Here is an 18,356-nt window from a genome sequence, read left to right on the forward strand (position 1 = left end):
CTCTAGGGATGCAAATGAATGATAAGGCTGGGTCAGGTCGGTGGTCTGTCTTACTTGTTTTCTTTTTTGTAGCTGCCAAGAGCACTTGCTTGAACCAGCTAATATCAGTCCACAAAAGTCGTGGAGAAAAAAGGATTTGTTTGAATTGTTATTACTAGAGCTTCTGGCTTGTTCTTACTTCATGATTGAGTTTGTTTTTGTAGGAAGAATCTTTGCTGTTATGAGTCACTTTGGCTTAAAAGTAGGATTTTGCTTTCAGATGCCTTTTGCCTTAAAAGGTGATGTTGCTCCTGGTGTTTGTCAAGTTTCGGAAAAAAAAATCGAAAACTCATCAGGCAGCTCCTTCTTCTCAAGAAACACTTGAAACTTCCATAGTTCTTTGTTTTAGAAAAATCAAAATAAAGCAATGCTTATTGCTGATGCCTCTTCAGGGACAGCTTGACTTATATAACAGTAAAACATCAGACAGCGACACTCCTGCATGTAACAGGGATGTAGTCTGCTTGCTGGCGTGTTAGATTTCTAGACCATCTGGAAATTAGTGTCATTAAACACCTGAAATAACAAGATAAAAAAACCCAGACAAACAACAGCAAAAAGTGTAGGAGTTAAGCTACGGCAAGCCAGGCACAGTTGATCTACAGACCTAATGTCTTTCAAGTGGGTAGATAAAGCACAGTCTCGTCTGTGTGTGGTCACTAAGGATGGAACAGTTCTTTTTTAGAGGTTGGCTTTTTAATCCTACATAATTTATGGTTATTAATTCCACTGTGCTTAACTAGAAAATCTATCTGCAGTTCCGAACTTTATGCTGAGAAAATGTATACACTAGCAAATATCTTGTGGCAAAAACTGTGGTGTAACTCATTATCAACTATAAAGCTGCCATGGAAAAGGAAGGGATTGTTCTTCTCTGAAGGTTTTGTCTATGGCTCTGACCTTACTGCTGCTTTTGTAGGTAGAGCTAACCTGTTATGCATTGGCTGATTGTGCATTCAAATGTTTCTGTGCATTTGAATATAGCTATATACTTGCTTTTCACTATGCAGCATCACTTGATGAAATTTTACCACTTCCAGCAGAAGATGCTTTTTATTTGTGGGTATTTATTGCATAAACTGGTTCCACAAAGCTAAACTTGTTTCCTTGGCATTTGTCAGCCTAAGAAACTTAACGGTTTACAAGTATTTACCAATTTTACTTTTCCTTGCCATGACCTTTTCCCTGTATAGGAAAAAGAATCCCACACTCTCTTCTGAATGCTTTCTGTGCATTGTTCCTTAGGACCCACAAAGCTTGTTTCTTGTACTGCTGGTGGACTGTAAGTCACAGCCTGCTGTTCTGTAGATACTCTGTACCTGGACTTTGCTCTACATGCCCAATGTGCCTTATTCTCTTGCCATTGCGTGTTCACTCTCACAGTTTGAAAGTGGAGTCAATGACAAAATCACCTCTTTTTAATTTTTTTTTAATTCTGTATTGAAAGTGTGCAAGAAGAAATGTTTATATGGTGACCCAAGTTTCATTTTAGTAACAATCCCCACTGAGGTTGAACAGTGTGTGGGGAAGTACAGAGATGAGGTGAAGTGGGTTGTGGGAGCAGTAATACTAGATTGAAAAGTTTGGTCCTGAAGTGACTCCTGATGACCACCTGCCTGTTTTCCTTATGAATCTGTTGGTTTGTGTCTTGCAGTGGCATCACTGAAGGGGCCAGCTGTTTCTGCTGTGGGAGGTCAAGAGCTCCTTCCAATTGCATCTTCTGTGTCATCTGCAAAACCCCCAGTTACAGTGAGTTTCTCCTGCACACACTCTGTTTCCTCCAGTGAGGATTTGTTAGCTGTAGTCTGTGATAATGATGTATTTCTCTATTTATACTTTGTCAGTTCACTTGCTACTGCATAAAGCTTTGATTTATGAATCCCAGGCCAAAAGAATACATACACTTCTTATATTCGAAGGTCATAGTTGCAAATTCTCCTGGCCAGCTGCATACCTTGAGGGAAATGATCAAAGACTATGTGCTTTGGGTGAGTGTTCTAATTATTTATCCAATAGCCAAGATGACAATTGGACAAAATATTTTGTTCCTGAGAACAGCTTCAAAAAGAAAAACTTATTTAAATAAAAAATGGGAAAAAAGTATTACTTGAGTAAAGAAGATTAAACTTGTTCAGAGTGCCAGAAACACATCATACCTGTGTGACATCTAGTCATAGGCATGGCAGGTGAAAATAGAGGGTGACTCAGTGCTGGAGTGTTCCTGAGTCTGTACCTGGATATACTCTTAAACTGAGATAATGGAATTTTCTCTGCAGTGCAAGAGAGCTACCTAATTCAGTGCTATTTGGAAACCGAATGAAAACTCTTGAAAAGCCTCATTCCCCCTTTTAGTTTCCACCTAAAGGAAATGAAGAAAATGCTTCTCTAATTCCGCCAGCTGTCTGTAAATGTCCATGTAACATATAACTTGCCTGTGATTCTTTTGTCAGTAATTCTCTTGTGCTAATAACTCAGTAAAACAGACTCGAGTGATTTCAGTATTTTGCATAACAATGATAACAATTGCTTGCAAGGCCATCTCCAGTTCTCAGACAATTCTGACAATATTTACCTGGATGGAAGAGATGAACTGTCTTCTGAATTCCTGTGTGGAATCCATCTGCGAGACTAGAACGGTGGGAGCACATCTGTGCATGTGGAAGTGTTTGTTTTGATGAAGACTTGAGGACTAAATGAACGAAAAAAACCCCTGTGAGTGCTTAAGGGGCTGTCAAGACACTTGTAGAGTTAGATGGCATTGAATGTTGACATGGTCTAGATTTCGGGTTCTGAAGTTGAGTGTACAGGAATTAATTGTACTCAGGTAATGGATTCTCCTGCGAACTAATAGCAGTAGCAAGAGGAACAATGCCTTAAGAGGAAAATGCCCTCAAATCTGTGGAAAGCTTTTAGCAAATGATTTTGGCACGATGTATATTTCTAGCCTGTGTCAATATTGCAGATGTGTAAATTATACATGACTTACAAAATAAGAAAATTTGCTTCTAGGGAGCTCTTGTGTTTTGCCTGTAAGGATGGAGCCAGCTTGCAACATATGTAGAGAATATTACCTGTCAGAAATTGAATATTGAGTGAAAGTAATCGTTTTAATCAAGAGTAGTTAAAAGTGAGGCTGAGTTGAAGGAAAAAACAACTGCTCAGCTGTAAGACTGCTTCCAGTGCTGCAGACTTGCCCTGAGATGCATACTTTGTGTATTAAGAATATTGATCAGGGCCATGGTTGTACCTTGCATTACCACTGTTCTTCCTGATAATTGCAGCCAAGATTTCTTAACTGTTTGAATTCCGCTCCTTTCTTTGCACCCAAGTTCAGAACACTTGGTGCTGATGTATTGGCTGAAGGAGAGCACTGCTTGAAGGAGCAGATTCTTGGTTCATGGATAGATAGCTGGCAGAATCTCTTTGAATTCTGCTCCTTTCTTTGCACCCAAGTTTAGAACACTTGGTGCTCTGGGGTACTGGCTGAAGGAGAACACTGCTCAAAGGAGCAGATTCTTGGTTCATGGATAGATAGCTGGCAGAATCTACTGGCTGAGGCAAAGACATTCTGGCTTATATCAATTACTATTCCTGACAAATCATCTGTAGTGATTGTGGGTGTTTTCTTAAAAGAGTTGCTGTAAAGGAGTGTCATTGAAGGTAGTAGCTGTATGCACAGTCTGAGGTACACTGAGCTGAGTGCTGTACAGGAGCCTGAGACTTTGTGTTTCTGCTAAGAAACACCCTTGGCTGGTTTCTTTTAAGTGGTTTTATTTTTGCTTTTAATCAAAAACGGGACTGTTTCTGCACATGTTGCTTGTTCTCTCTTTCTCTTGAATCAGTGTCCATTTCCTTCTCATTCTTTACAGTGCCTTGGGAAAGCTGAATCCCTCTTGAAACGAGGGAAGCCACCTCCAGTTACAACAGAGGGATGAGGTTGCAGATGAGTGATATCAAAGACATTTGTTGAGGGAAGCCACCTCCAGTTAAAACTAGCTGACAACAGAGGGATGAGGTTGCAGATGAGTGATATCAAAGACATTTGTATACTACAGCATTTGGCTACTGCATTCTTGAGAAGGCAGAACTCTGCAGTTGTAGCTGCTTGAGCAGGGCTCTGTGCAGAGCAGGTCAGCCCTGGTGCTGGTTGCAGAGTGGATACTGGTAGCCCTGCTGATGCGTTTTCTTAACCCACAGCAATCTGGACTTTTTGCTCTCACTTCATTGTTCCTTTGATGAGCCATCAGACTTCCTCTACAAGCTGCACAAGTGAATGCTGGCAGATGTGTCTGTTGGAAAGAGAATGGTCTGGTAGCTATCTTAGAGCTCTGCAAGTCCAGTTCCAGCTCCGTGATCTGCTTACAGATCCTGTCTTTTAAAGGACACTGTTCACTTTGGGTGGGAACTGAGGGTAAGCATAGAGCCAGTGACTGCTCCAGTAGAGTGGTTGAAAAAGTAACATAATGTGTAACCAGGATGTCTTTCTGTAATATTTCTCCACAGCCTAAATAGTATCCCTGAAGCTTTTTTAGCAGTCAAGGTGAGAAGATGTGTGTGGATGGGGAATGAGGGGTTGTGTATCATGGCAGTGATGCTGATGAGCGTGTGTGAGATCCCAGCGTGCGCTGTCCCACTCTGATCACTGAGGATGTCTCGCCTCTCTGAGTGAAAGTGCTTGCTTGGACCTGGGACTCCAGATGTTAGCTTGGGTTCACACTCCTCACCTGAGATTCCACTGGCAGGTGCTACCATGTTCCTCATGTGGCTTTGCCTTGTGTAGCCTCATCTGCTTAACTCCTCTGGCCTGCCTGTTGCATGTTGGCTTTCAGTGTTTACTTTAGGGTCATAGTAAAGTCTTTCACCTTGCTTTCCAAATGTCACCAGGCAAAGTCCTTTTCAGAACCTGGCTTTTTCATGGCTGTACAGCCTACCTTAGAATAGTTGCTGTCCCTGGTGTGTGAATGAGTAAGATCTTTATAGGATTGACAGCTATAAAACATTCCCTCTGAACTCTGAGATGAAAGTGAGACATTTCCTTTCTCCTTCCAGAGGGCTCATCTGCTGTAAGAGGAGGGAGGTGGTTTCCTTTCCTAAGATCAGGTATCATAGCAGTGTCTGTGGCACTCCAGGGCAGCATGCTCTGATGCCTCACGCTATGGGAAACTGGGAATGAAAGGCGACTCTGCCAAGAGGCTTCTGTCTGCAATGGTGGGATAGTACACGTGACTCCTATGGCATTACCTGGAGCTCACTGGTGATATAGTGGAAGGGAAATAAGGGAAAATTAAGTTTGGGTTCAAATATTCAGATTGCAAGCATACTCCCTGGAGCTGATCGGCTTGCTTGCTAATGGCATAGCATCAGGAGCAGAATAAAGAGTTTGTTTGGTTTTGCGCTGCAAATACATAAGCCACCCTTGCTTTGGCTTCCAGCCCAGGGTGAAAAGGCTGGCTGATCACCCTGCTCTTTCAGTGTTGACAGCTGTTGTTGTCAGAGACAGATGTGACTTGGGTCTAAGATAAGGATAACAGTGTGAGTGCTTTTTACTGGCAAGGTAGATTTTTGGGAGGTAATGCAGTTTGTCTGTTGCTCAGTTAAAGGGAAACGAGAAAGGCTTTTCTGTTCTCTTGGTGGATTTTATTCAATTTTTTTCATATTTATTCCTCTGATGCCAGGAGATTTGCTCAAATATTCTAGCACTTAACGGTCCTAGATTATATCTTTGGTTCATTCAGTTTCAAATCATTCCTTCTCATTCCAAAACCAGTTATCTTACTAGCATGGAAGCAGGCAGTTCTGGGATACCACTGGTTCTGCAGATCTAAGTCTCTGTGTTTGATCCTTAAAAAAACGTTTTGGAAAGCAGAACAAGAAAACAGTGTAGGAATTTGGTGGGCAGATAAACTGCATTCCTGTTTCAGGCTGTTTATTCATAGCTTTAAGGCAAAAGTAGGCTATTTTTAACTTGCCTTTTCCCCCCTCCATATTAACCAAAACAAATTTCCCTCTCGAAGGAGAGGGTGGAGTTGGGAGGAAGGAAGGGTGGAATTGAAACTATTTCATTAAGTCAGTTTAAATATCATTAACACACGATTTTGTTTTTACATTACAGTTCTGAGCACAGAAGAGTCTCTTTACACTTTCCAAAGAGGGGAAGCTTTGTGTACAGAGAGGGTGAGTGAGGGCATTGGAGACAATGAAGTAGTTATGGAAAACTTATGACTTGTGCTTGGGGTGAACTGTCAGGAGGGTAATGCAGCTCTCCTGACTCCCGGTGTCTGTGTTTTCATGGTTTGTGGTAAACTGCTTCTGAAGCAGAGAGAGCAAGAGCACCTCCAGCAATTTCCTTACTAGGTAGATGTGACTTTGGCTTTAACTTCCATGATTACTGACTCCAGTGTGCTGCAGTAAGGGTGGCTAAATCCAGGGCCTATGGATCAGGTTTGCAGAAGGAAGGGCAAATACTTCATACTTTGAGACCGAATGATAACCCAGGAGCTGGTGCAGAGCATTGCTGCTCTTTGAATCTCTTGCACTTTGATGTTGATTCTTCACTACCTTTTGGTTCTCCCTCCCTCTGTTGATAAGAGCTGGACGATCTTGACAGTGAAAGATCTGTGAAGTTCACCTCTGGTGGTGGAGTGTAGAGCTCCTCATGCACACGTCTGACTGCACACGTTACTCAAGATTAGATCCTAAATCATCTCTTCTTGCAATGTTTTACTCATGCTGAGTGTTCTCCCACACTGTAGGAGAGCTGATGAGAAACAGAAGTTGTCTTTGTGTCTAAAGAAAATAAAAATTTTCCTGTTTTAGAAATATACAGGAAACCTGCCCCAAAACATGCAAGCCCCTCTCATCCAGTGATAGCATGTTACCAAGTTATTGAACTCTGCGTGTAAGCTTAGACCTAGAAAGACAACCTGATTTTCCAAGCCTGAGTCCCAAGGACTTTTCCAAGCAGGAAGATTCCCTGCTCCTGAGAGATCAGCGTGGGGCAGGAGCCCTTTCTGTGGACTCTTGGGTTCTCTCTTTATCTGCTTTCTTCTCCTCTTTGACTTCTCTCACTGGGAAGCTGCTCCAGATCACAGCTACTTCATACTCGGATTTCTCTGACCACCAGCCAAGAAGAATTTTTGGTTGGTTTTTATCTGATTTCTGCACCATGATAATCCCATGGTTTAAATGTCTCTTTGCATTTCTTGTGGCTCCCTCTCTCCTCAAGTGTGTTTGCAGGAAGTGATCCTGTCCTCTGTTGTGCTCTGTTCTGTCAACTTAAGTCAAACTTTCCTGATAGGCCTCTTAGTCTAACCAGCACTTCCATGCACCTGCTTTCAATTCAGTAAATTGTCTTTGACCAGAACAACTCATAATAAATGTCTGAGAAAGGGCTGCTTGCATTAATCTGATTTCAACATGTAACCATTAACTGTGACTTAAACATGATCATATATATACATATATGCATGTTTGAGTAGAATCCTCTGATCTTGCTTTGAGGACATCAAGTAATGGTGACTCTTTCCTGTACAAGGATAGTTCTGTCAATGGCTGGTTACTTTGATGTTTAACTAGGTACTTAATTTGAATATGCTGCCTTCAGTCACTGCATCCTGAAATGCCTTTCCTTGTTATTTTACAGAGGCTTTTGTTATCACAAATCTGATTTTGCTTAGAAATGCTCTAATACTCGTAGGCTATGTAAAGCAATTAGTAAATTACAGTAGTTTGTATTTCAGAAATCAAACACTCTTATTCCAAGAAAAAGTTCCTTTTAAGGTGTGTTTGAGTATCCAAAAATTACTCTCTATCAGCTTACATCTCCAGATTACACTAGGCACTGCATCAGCAAGAGTATATGCAAAGAATGAAAATAAAGTCCATTATTTATGACCCTCTCTCTGAGATTCCCTGGCTTGTGTGAGAAAAGTGGAACTGCTTGGAAATACTTTGATTCCCCCTGGATTTCTGGCTTCTTTGAAGGTTGTCTTGATCTTTGTGAATAATCTTGGGTTTATACGTTTGATTTCATGCCAGCAAACTAAATCTTTCTGTAATGTGCATTCCTTCAGGCTTTGTATATCATGAAGATTTGAGGGATATCTCCCACTGCTTGGTGTAGTGCTGTTTTCCTTGTGCTGGCACCAAAGAAAAGCAGGATGTGGTTGTGAGCCAGGCACAGCCTGCTGTGCACAGTGTCGGAGTTTGTTACCTGGCTGTGCTGCCTGTCCGTGAGCAAACTGCACAATTGCTCCCTGCGTCTGCATTTAAACTGGGGACAGTGACACTGTGCCTGGCCCTGCAGAGCTCTTGGACTTCCTAAACCCTTCCAAAGACACTCTCTCTCACACCTTAGCCATTGGGCTTACAGGGATGGTAACAGGGCTGCTAGTGGAGATTAGCTTGTGCTCCCAAAACCCACCTGACCTAGCAAGACAGCTCTCTCACTGCTGGGAGTACTCCTCCTTAGGATGCTGGTCAGGGGGGCTGTGATTTTCTTTTTCATTCCTTGTGCTCTCCCAATAGCTGGTTTTTGTTCCACACTGTCTCTTGTAATATACTCTAAATTAGTGGCTTCTAACCTTTTTGGAACAACAAAGTTTCTGGCAGGCTGAGCTTCTTGTTTGTCATACATCACTGTTCTCACATTCAAAGTGCAGTAATTTTGCTTATTGGAGAGGCTACAAACATTTATCTTGCTCCTGATAGCTTCTACTGGGGAACCATTGTGTTGCCCTCAGCATAAGGACTGTTTTTCTTCTGCTTCACAGTGCCTTCCTCTCAAGTCTTGATTAAAGGTGTAGTAATACAAATACATTTGTCCTAAAATCAATTGAGTGTATACCACATGCCTTTTAAAAAAACCCCAAAACCCCAATGGATATAAGTTGCCTTTTGAATTTAAACTGAAATCCTACCATGAGAAAATTAATTGGTCTTTCCTTGTCTGTTGGAGTTTTAGTCCAGAGCTAAATGATTTTGGCAAAATACTTTCAGGCACTTAACTTTGATAATCATTGTTTCATTTATAATTATTAATAAATCCTTTCACAATGACGTGGTTTTGCCTTAAGAAAATGCCTGTGAGCCCCTCCTGCTAGATTACTCTGCCAGTATGTGTATATAATTTATCAGATATGTATGTTAAGAAGGTAGCTTTAACTTTTGAAGAAGGTGTTTTTAACTGGGTACACCTTCTCTTAGATGACTGCCATCCTTGTTCTCTGGGTATCCTTTACATCATTTAAAGACTGTAATAAACTCAGCAATTAAAATAACTTGCCATACATTCCATTGTCATGGAATAATTTTTCACTTATGCAATTATAGTGTCTTCTACTTTCTCTTTTCACATTTCTCTGGAAGGAGAAAGTGCTTTTCTGCTTTGAAAAGTATTCTTTTCCTGCTTTGTCACAAGTGGTGTTAGTTTATTCTGCATTACTTTTTTAGTCACTTGCTCTAGTCCTTTAAAAGTGCAATTACATAATTCATATAAATTTAGAAAGGGAAAGATGAAGATCTCTCATGTCTATTTTTTTAATCCTCCTTGGAAGCTGGGGAGAATTCAGGTTAGGATTCTGGCAAGTAATTAGCATTTGAATTGGAGGTTAAGGTTGAACAGTTTCTCTCATGTGATGGAGGAGATGATTCTGGGGTTTGTTTGCCTTTCATTGGGAGAAGTAATCTCTCAGTTTTAATAAATGACTGGTTTTGAGTCCTGAAGCAGCTTCCCCATAGCTGTGTTGTTTGGTTTTTTTTTTGTTTTTTTTTTCTTCCTTGTCAGAGAAGGTCGGTGTCTAGTTTGCTTTGAATTGAGAGGTTAGTCAAGCCCTCTGTATTAACTTAGAATGTGCGCAGTCAAACAGCCTCTGCTTTGGAATTTGGTCTGAATAAGGCTGATTTTATTTGTTTGTACCACAGCAGTGTTCACCAGCCCCAGCTGGCAGCTCATTCTGTGTAAGCACTGTGCGACTGCAGGACAAGAAATGGCTCCTGATCTGACAGGCTTCAGCCCACGTGGGATAACTGATCACTGTGTTAGTAAATGCTCCTGCCTAAAGAGACTTCATCCTGGCTGTGCCCAGCCCTTCCGGGTGGAGGGAACGCAGTTCAGGGTGAGAGCTGTACTTTGTGCATACACAGCGTGCTCGGTGTGTGTAGAGTAGCTGTAATTGTTTCCCAGCTGTGAAGCCTGGGAAACATCCTTGCCCACAGGCTGCTGCTTTCCCTGAGTAGCACCTGGGGAAGGACAGTGACCAGCAGTGGGCTGCTGGTGTCCTGGTGAAGATGATGCAGTCCTGCCTCTGCTTTTCCCAGAGAACCCCTTGCAGCTGAACAGGGAGAGGAGCTCTGGGCTGTGTGGATTGTTCTTGCAACCTGTTCCTACCCATCTGTGTTATGGGGCAATTCAGCACCTGTCAGGAGAGAGATAAGGGAATGGCTTAGGGTTCAACTTCTGTTAGAGGCTCATCAGTTTGGGCTATATGAGCTCTTCTGTCAGGCCATATATTGGGACATTTGCAGTCTACATCATTAAGTTCTATTTAAGGACTCATTTGCCTTGTTCACTTAAAAAAAAAAAAAAGTTGTTTTAACAGAAATCTGGGGCTTATCTTCCCTTCTCCTGGAATGTGCATTTAAATCCAGGATTAGGAACTGATGGACAGCTCTGATGACATGAGTCTAAGGGAGAATAATTCAAAACTGTCTTGTGACTTTTCCTGCTATGCTCGTGAGCATCACTAAGATCTATTTGTATCAATCTGTTGGCTCAGGAATAGTGTTGCTTCCACTTGCATTTTCCTTGCATATCAAAGGGTATATCTACAATTGTAAGGGCTGCATCTTGATCCATTTTAAATGGTAACACAGATTGCATAGGAGCCTGAGATTTGTATTTGCACTCTCCAGAGTAAGATTTCCAGTCGTCATAGTGAGAAGTGGATTAATTGCTGCAAACTCCATGTGTGTACTTGAATCTCATCTCTGCAGTCATTTTGATGCTTTGAGCCCATCATTAACTTCAGATGCCTATAGCCCAGCTGTCTGCCTCTGACTGACTTATATGGGCTCTCCTTCCAGACAGGAAGGGGAAAGAGATATTTTAGAACATAGTTCATCTGACCCTGCTTTAGCCAGCTGCTTTAGAAACAGATGAATCCTGTCCTGCAGGTGACTGTTTCTCTCCACTGACTGTTGTGTCAGATGTTGATGTCAACACTTGCTGAAATAAATCCTGTATGAAATATATCCAGTTTTAAATTTAACTGATCAGGCATTTTCACTGAAATGTAGTTCCCAGCCATCAAACATGTCCTGGTGCCCAGGGAGCTGGTTGCGTGCTGTAACTTTCTCTACTTTTATTCTCCAGCTCTTTATCTAGAGAATGAAAATTATTCCATCATGACAGGAACACTGGCCTTTAGAAAGCTCCTTTTATCTACACAAATACTTTCTGCGGTATTTTTCCACTTTTGCTTATCCATCTTAGAGCTGGATTAACTTCAGAAAGACCTTGTATGGAACTCTGAGGCACATTTATTTCTTTGACCAGTAAATCAGTATTATAGTTTCCTGGGGCCTGGAAAAGAGGGTATTATTATGGAGTTATACTAAGTCCACTTTCCTGAATGCTGAATTTCCGAGGAAAAGATATAAATCTCCCCTGTGCAGGAGAAGAAGCTGTATGAAAAAGACTTCAGGTGCCTTAGTCTCTTTGTGTTTATGCTTGCTTGCCTTTCTTTTCTACCTTCCTCCCTTTCCTCAGGTGTTGCTATATATTACTTGATCTCCTTTGAGGTAAGTATAGCTTCTTTGTTGCTGTGTGGAACACATTAGTATTCAGAAGAGCCTTTTTCTGTGTCAGAGCCAATATTTTGCTTCTTTGTAACCCTAACCTTCTTGGAACTCTCCAGCTAATATTTTTCTTTCCTTCTGTCTTTTATTGACTGTGGTACATTGAGTATTGCTTCCCTCCCCAGTAACTTTTTGGTTTTTGGTTCGTGACTAATACATCCATTTTATGAAGGCATGAAACCTATTTACAGAGGAGAGGAAAGCAAAGCTGGTTGCAGGGGCTTGATGGAAGTGACAATAAGGAAGCACAGGCTCCTGAGCCATGTGTTTTGTATAGATGAGGTCTAGCATGCAGCAGAGGCACAAATTCTGTGGCTCCACAGGATCCTTCTGGCTGTGTCTGGTCTGTCTGGGAGGAGTTGTGCTGAGGCTTGCTGGGTTTAGATGAGCAGAGGGGGTGACAATGGGGTTCCATTTCCTCACCTCATGCCAGAGGAGAGGAAATCCCAGCTGCTTTGCACCTCTGTGTCTCTTCCCAGCATTCTTTGTTTGCTTGCACTGCAAACTGCATCAAGAAGAAAATTTATTCCTCCAGCGCCAGTCCGAAACCCGATACAAAACACAGTGTGTGGAGCTTTGCATGCTGTCCCCTGCTCCCCTTTATTTTCCTTTCCTCTTTGTTCTGCTGTCATTTTAGGAGACACTGAAGGAGTTCCAGTAACTGAAGTTAGTTTTCACGTAACTTTTGTCCCCTCCCCATCTCACTGTATTCATATAGCCTTGACACAATCTCATTGTGTGCATGTTTTAGAAGGCTCGGAATTCCCATGGCATGCAAGGGAGGAGGGATGACTTACCTGCTTTGCAAATATTTATCATCATCTCCACATGTTGAAACTTTCAAATAATTTCTGCCAGGTTTTTCTCACCCACAGCAGTTTTTTGGACCACAGAACAGACATACATGGGGCATAATAGGCTGTGCAGGAACACCTGGGAAGTTTTCGGGTGTGGAGAGAGGATCTGACTGGCTGCTTTGGTTCTGGTTGGCATCCCATGAAGTTCTAGGGAGATAATACTTTGGGTTGCCAAGGTATTCTGGTAGTGAGGGATTAAGAAAAGTAGACAATTGATTGTGGCTGTAAGGAAAACCACTTTTTAATTTGTTTGGGAATATTATTCCAGATCATCTTTTCTTTTGTCATAGATTAAATGTGGTTGTAGCGTCTCTGGTTTCATGCTTAGGGCCTGAAATGCAGACCAGTGTTTTAAGTGTCTGTTCTGGCATCTCACTAGCAGAGTTGTCTTGTTCACAACTGGTCTCTTAAAGGATGAAGCTAACTTGTCACATTTAGGCCACCAAGTCACTGGGTCAGTCAGTGTTGCTGGTTATTTGCAGTGAAGTCCAAAACACACCTTCAAATAACTTTTTTTTTGGGCAATCCAAATTTTGATAACTCTCAGGCTTCTCTATAATTTGCAGATACTCTGTTCTCACTTTTGCACCTTCCATTTGGTGCTCTCCCAGCCCTACATTGTCCACTGGTAATGGTCACTCATAAGCTGTTCAGAAACTTTTGATTCTCTGCTTTAAAAGTGCTGTAAATCTAGTTCATAGATGACAAATCTGGCCACCTAGGCAAATAAACAAAAACAATCAACACACCAGAATTTTTCAAGATGAGGCAAAGCTCTGACAGGAATAGAGCAATAGGAGAGAGTTGGTGGTGGGGAAATCTGACAAGTTAATTTATTTTTGGTGTTTTAATTGGATCAGTTGGGAGACAGAAAGAAAAGATGGTGCAGGAGACAAGAGTCATGGAGTCCTGAGAAAGGGGAGCAGGGAACTGTAAACATGACCAGCAAAATAATCTACTTTATGTGCAAAGTCCATTTAAATGTAAATTACCCAAAGTGATTTTTGGTGGATTTTTTTATCAGCGCAGTGTAGAAAGACAGAATTATTTTCTCCCTTGTTTAAATACGTGATGAAGACAGCTGTAGAGAGCTATAAACATCCCTCATCTCTCTACCTCCTCCCACCCACTTCTTTCCTTCAGGCTCCTTGGAGCTGTTCCCTGCAGCAATGCTTCCAGGTAGTGACAGTGTGGATGCTCACTTCAGTCACCAGGGCCCTGTCAGGGCCAATTAGCATCCTAATGACTGGCATGTACCATCCTGGCAGCATTCAGTCTGTGCTCTGTACCAGGGGGCCTCTCCTCTTAAGAACCCATCTTGTCTCATCTGGACCATACTGGTTACAGAAATCTGTAACAAAAAAAAAAAAAAGAGAGACGAAAATTTCTATTTCATCTTGTCTTCTGAGTCCCAGGGGCTTCAGCACTGAACAAATATACTGTCCTTTCTTTTTGCTGAAAGTGATGAATTTTGGCTTCGGGGAGGGAAAAAAATCAAACCACTGCTCTTACAGGTACTGAGGACTTTGGGCTGAAGCTTCAATGAGGCAAGGTAATGCAGTACTTGTTCTTCAGAGCTTTGTTGAATGAGAGCAATCAAAGACCAGCCACATAGCCTTTAAATATTGAGTACCTCGCTGGTATGAGGACTAAAGTGGTACTTTCCTGAAATTGCTGCTACCTGTTGTTTGGTGGTCTGCTGCAAAATCCACTTCAGTAGCATCTGCTGTCAAAACGGTGCTTTTGTCATTCAATCAAACCAGAGCTGCATGCAGTGCAGAGATCTTTTGGGTAGCACAGGCCAGGGCATGCAGGTGAGGAGATTTAGGGGAGGTTTCACAGCAACTCCTTGCATAGTGGGAGTCCAGGGTGCCCCTCAGCACCCTTTGTGAGTTTGGAGATGGTCAAGGCTTTGTACTCTGTTCTGCCAGACTGGAAGAGGAACATCTCTAGCAGCAGCAGAGTTAAATGCTGCAGTATTAAATGACCTCATCCCTGTGCTGGGTTTTATTGTTCAGTGACAGTGTGCTTTCCTGACAAACTCACACATCTATCCTGATTTCAGCCCTAAAAGTCACTGTTTCTTCTTGTTAATATGGCATTGCTGTCCGATCCTGCCATGTCCTAGCTCTTCAGTGGCTTCAACGCAGCGCTGTGATGCCAGGGCCAGCTGGTTGGCACAGCTGGCACAGCCAGACTGGGTCATCTGGAGGGAGAGGTCAGCAGTTTAATGGTCCTTAAGAGGAGCCAAATCAGCGGCCATGCCAAAGAGCAGCTGAAGGGCAGTGTGTTACTGTGGCTGGACTAGAAGAAGCTGCAGTAGAGAGGATTTCAGTTTATGGGGCTGTGGAGGTGGCACCTTTCACTGGTAGCAGAACACCGTACTACTTGAAATGGCGTTGCTAACATTCTGAGGACAAAAAAAGATTTTCTTCCCTGTAAAGGGCAGCAGATCTTGAGTGTGAATGCTGGAGAGTGAGTGAGCAAGGATTATTATTTTTAAGGTCATAACTATTCTTAAAACACATACAAAAAAATAGCCCTGCCATCCCCTAGCCCAGTGTGCAAGGCTGAAAGACAGCACATTAACATATCCACATGGTGCATATGCTATTTTTAACATTGCTGTGAGAATTTTGCTGAATTTTTTTGAATGGCGTTTGCATTTACTATCAGAATGCTGTCACATTGCTATAATGACTTTTTAAACCCTAAACTTGATGTTTTCATTCATCTTCTGCATGTCACAAGAACTTGTTGGCCAGGAAGGCTGCAGGTACATAAATAGGAGCACTGTGTTTGTTCAAGTACTTGCCTGCACCTCTTGTCTCTTCTGGATGTGTCCCCAGAAGACCTAAACCTGTGCCCTGGAGCCTCTTCTCAGAAGTGCCACCTTGAATGTCATGGTATCTGCTTCAATCTGGTTTGTAGTGCACTGAGCCAGCTCTCATCCATGAGGTATAGTAAATCAGCAAGGCTGACTGACTGCATGCTCACAAAGCACCCAAACAGAAGCCCTCCTAAAATGGTCCAATGATTTGAATTCTTCCTTTTGTGATCTCTTTTATGTGCATGGTTTAGTTTGTACATACCTCTGAGACTGGTGCCCTCTGTCTGTCCCTCCCTTGTGGGTCCCTGGGCATCCCCAAATCTGACATTTTAGGCATCACATAGTCACAATATGCTGCTTTCCCAGGGCATCTTGCATTGAACTCTACTGTAGGTCACACTTAGTTTTTCTTTACAAACATGGAGGCCAAAAATTTAAAATAAAACATAGCCTCTAATAAAAGTGTGATTATTGTATAATGATCCCTCTTGAGAAACGTGGGTGCTTAGTGAGGTGTCAGGTATTAGATGAAATGGAGAAAGTTGGCAGAGCTAATGCAAAAGATGGATAACAACAGGGCAGATTTTCCCGCATTAATCTGCCTGTATTCCTAATCCTTACCTAGAGCTATTCTACCTCTCCCTTCAGAGTAAGGAAGTAGGTTTCTGTGTCCTGTTTAACAAGAGGATAGTGCCCTGCTACTTTCCAAAATGTGTATGGGAAGAGAGTATATGAGCTCCCAGGCCAAGGGTTCAGGGGCCCTGACACGGATTTTTGGCAACTAAGCATACATCACCTGGAAGCCAGGGGCTGGTTATTTGTCCATGCTGCAGAGAGGGGCAGAGCCATAGCATGAGCCAGCCCTCCTGTCCCAGTGGAGCTTCACAGCCTTCAGAGCCAGTTGGTTTTTTAGGACTGGAGCCAGAGGCTGAAGTTAGGGATTCAGGACTGAGGCTCCAGGATGATCCCCAACTGCCCAGGAGAACATAAATCTCACTGTGTGACTATAGACGTATCTTTGTGGCTAAATCTGCAAAAATCGCATAGATCTCTAACTCCCACTGATCTTGAGAGGATTAGGTGCCTACATGACTTTGTATATCAAAACTGCCTGCTTCACTTCTTTTGCCAAATCAATAGAATACCACGTCTTCTTTTTACCTCCCAGTCTGGCTTTGTAAAGATGCAAGGGATTTATCCTGAGGATTTGTTTCTAAATCAGTGGGGACATGCTCTCAGTTGGGACTTGGATCACAGGGTAATTATTGCTTTATGTCAGGGTACAGAGCTGTCACACAGTTTTCTGCTCAAGCACATAGTCAGACATCAGTCTGCAGCTCAGATATGGTCAAACCAATAATCTGGGTACTTGGTGGTTTTCTGTAGTGCAGGACAATTCCCAGAGATTAGTGTAAATGTAAGAGCCTTTCTAAAGGAAGCAAACTACAATCCTGTGATTGCATTAGATGTTTCAAATGGCTCTGTAAAGACTTGGCAACTATGTGTTTTTGAAGCACATTTATTCTTCCTACAGCTTAGATCCTAGCTCAGTGATGAATTACTTTAAACTTTAAAATGAACTCCTTGTCCTGATGTCAGGATCTGTTGTAATCTAAAGGTGACTTGTAAGAAAAAACAAATATTAATTTGGCTTGTGATTTTTTTTCATCATACAGTAGGTAAAAAGAGCACAAAGAGCAGGCACTTCTTGAAAGCTTCAGTGGTGGCTGAAGGAATACTAAAATAAAATGTAGTTCTTTCAGACTTGCAAAATTTCTTTCTGATTGAAGTTCCTTTTCTTTCAAGTCCACTTCATTTAAACACTGGAGAAAAACCTCTATATTTGTTTCAGAGTTTCAATGTCCTTTCCAGGTGAAGTGCAGGAGCTTGCAGTGTCTATTCCCAGGACACTTGTGGAGGAGACTTGCAGTTGGCTATGCCAGTTATAAAAAGCTGGCTGCTAAAGAGGCAGGAAATGGAGAGCTTAGGGTTAAATTTAAAATTTATCCAAATACTTGGAAGGAAGAAAGCTGCCGTCTTCTTGCTACTCACAAAACTCATCTTTTCCAATTGCTGAGACTGATTTTAATTCCAATTGTGGTCTGTATTTGTCTGTACAAGTTGTTTTTTACCAAATGACTGATAATGTCTTGTCTCGGCATCATACTGTAAATCAAAACCCACATGAACTGATATGATAGCTGATTTTTGTCTGGAAGCAAAATATCCACCCTAGCATTTACATTTTTTGAGTACAGACTATGGTGTTTTGCTTATTTCCCACTCCACCGTGTACTTACTGCTTTTTCTCACTCATTCTGTGTTTAAGGGGTTTTCATGAATCTCTGTGGAGTTAACTGGTGTACCTTGTGTTTATTAGGATAAATGTTTTTTCAACAATAATCTTGAATACCAATAATGAATTAAAAACTTCTGCTTGTGACTTACTGCATTTATGGTCTGCATCATTCCTAGTGTGGCATCATGGCATGGTATTTAGAAAAAGCTTTAATGAGGGAAATTTGGTCTCTGCCTGCCTTTGAGTTTGGGCTTGTTGTGGGCAAAGCTGTGGTGACAAATTCCTGTTCTATCCAGCTGTAAGAGTCCCTAGATTGTCTGTAATTTAAATCTGTGGCTGCAGCAGTTTGAGGGGACACATGAACAGGAACCGTGTCAGCACGCACACTGTAACCTGTGTGATTTACTGTAACCTGCTGCTGGATCTGATACCCCAACCAGTCACTTCTGTGTTGCATTTCAGGGTCTGGGAGTAA

The 18,356-nt window shown here is 42.1% G+C and overlaps 1 protein-coding gene across 6 annotated transcripts in view; it reads left to right on the plus strand.

The window, feature by feature from the left end:
* The window catches only part of TSPAN4 (tetraspanin 4), a 418,001-nt gene that overhangs the window by 68,259 nt on the left and 331,386 nt on the right, over positions 1-18,356 (plus strand). For 4 of the 6 annotated variants that reach the window (XM_041421140.1, XM_041421139.1, XM_041421142.1 and 1 more), the window contains one exon: positions 1,694-1,788. The exons of the other annotated variants lie outside the window; for them this stretch is intronic. The gene's annotated coding sequence lies outside the window, so the exon portion shown is untranslated. The remainder of the gene's footprint in view (positions 1-1,693; positions 1,789-18,356) is intronic. 6 annotated transcript variants of the gene reach the window in all.

The sequence above is a fragment of the Onychostruthus taczanowskii genome, unplaced genomic scaffold (genome assembly GCF_017590055.1).
Source record: "Onychostruthus taczanowskii isolate IOZ18803 unplaced genomic scaffold, ASM1759005v1 scaffold69, whole genome shotgun sequence".
Taxonomy (NCBI): domain Eukaryota; kingdom Metazoa; phylum Chordata; class Aves; order Passeriformes; family Passeridae; genus Onychostruthus; species Onychostruthus taczanowskii.